At 33.8% G+C, this 1,703-nt stretch overlaps 1 protein-coding gene across 3 annotated transcripts in view; it reads right to left on the minus strand.

The window, feature by feature from the left end:
* Positions 1 to 912, minus strand: part of ACSL4 (acyl-CoA synthetase long chain family member 4) — a 51,243-nt gene extending 50,331 nt beyond the window's left edge. For 2 of the 3 annotated variants that reach the window (XM_019632830.1, XM_019632829.1), the window contains exon 1: positions 859 to 909. The gene's annotated coding sequence lies outside the window, so the exon portion shown is untranslated. Of the gene's footprint in view, positions 1 to 858 lie in introns of all 3 variants that reach the window. The other variant, XM_019632828.1, reaches the window with a different exon arrangement.
* Between the last annotated feature and the right edge of the window lie 791 nt (positions 913 to 1,703).

Raw genomic sequence — 1,703 nt, forward strand, 5'->3', positions numbered from 1 at the left:
TTAAAAAAACTACCATTATTTCATAAAATACAGAACATATTTAACTCCCCCAAATTAGAAGGATATCTCTTATAACAAGAAGTAATCCTTTAAATGGAAAAGTTTTGCTTTAAAAAACTCATGGCCTGTTGTCCTTATTTTCCTCACTTCAACATGGACCAGTAAAAACTATTCACTGACCAGCACTGGTCTAAAACAATCAATGTTTGGGAACTACTAGACTAGGTCATTTTCAAGGTCCAAGGTTCAAACACTCTGATGCTAATTTTAGGTGCTCTGTTGTATTTCTTTTATTCTATGTGATTGTCTACAATAGGTGCCTCAGTGAAACACAATGCTAATACTTAAATTTTTGAAGATCCGAAATATATTTAAATCAATTTGAGAAATACTAACTAGAATAAGCTTCAATGTATTGGGGAAAGTATACACTAGTACAGATTTGACTTCAACAATAATGAACCCTTCACTGGACACGTACTTACACTAAGCCTATTTTACAGATCAGGAAAAATTAAGGAAAAGGGAAGCTAAACAGCCTGTAAGTCTCAAAACATTGGAACTCCAATCTGTGACTCCATTTTTTGGTATTACTCAAGGAAAAAATATTTTATTTAGATTTTAATTATCACTTCCTCTTTTATAAATGACTGACAGATGGTTTAAATTTTTAGGAGTCACACAAGGTAAAAAGTTGACCAATTACTTTTCCAAATGCTGTCTTTTTAACACAAACATAAATATTGAGAAGCGTTTTCTACTATAAAAAGAATCAAGATGCCTGTTAGTATGGTCAGTTAATTTTCTCCAAAAGCTGACAGAATTAAAGTTTAGAATTTTTAAAGGACAAATACTTACAGATTTCCTCTTTTTCTCTTAAGAACACGTGTATCTTTTGTGATTTCAACCTGCAATAAAAGACAACATTTATGGGTACAGTGACATGAGAAAAGATCCCCTTAAAAACCAAAAACAAAAAAAAACCAAAACCTCAAGTTATTTCACATTACCTATGCATCTTAGCTCATGATGAACAAAGTACCAAAGGAAAAACACTAAATGACTAGAGATGTATCTAACTAGAAGTAATGCTATTAGGATCTCAGAAAAGTAACCGAGCCTGACTCTAAGAAACTGTAGTACAAACTCTATGGGAAAATGGCAAGATTAAAAAATACACAGAGGAACTAATAGACATTTTTCCAAAGAGGACAACAAATGACCAACAGGCACATGTAAAGGTCCTCAGCATCACTAATCATCAGGAAAATACACATCAAAACCAAAATGAGATACCACCTCACACCTGTCAGAATGGTTTTTATCAGAAAGACAAGAAATAACAAGTATTGGCCAGGATGTGGATGAAAGGGAACTCTTGTGCACTGTTGGTAGGGATGTAAATTGGTGCAGCCACTATGGAAAAACAGTATGGAGGGTCCTTTAAAAATAAAGAATAGAACTACCATATGACCCATCAATCTCTCTTCTGGGTATCTACCTGAAAACTTTGAAAACATTTATTCATAAAGATACATGTGCCCTTACATTCATTGCAGCGTTATTCACAGTGGCCAACAAATGGAAACTAAAGTGTCCTTCGATAGATGACTGGATAAAAATGTGGTACATACACACAATGGAATACTTCTCTGCCATAAGAAAAGATGAAACACTGCCATTTGAGACAACATGGATGGACC

The sequence above is a fragment of the Hipposideros armiger genome, unplaced genomic scaffold, assembly GCF_001890085.2.
Source record: "Hipposideros armiger isolate ML-2016 unplaced genomic scaffold, ASM189008v1 scaffold_1182, whole genome shotgun sequence".
Taxonomy (NCBI): Eukaryota; Metazoa; Chordata; class Mammalia; order Chiroptera; family Hipposideridae; genus Hipposideros; species Hipposideros armiger.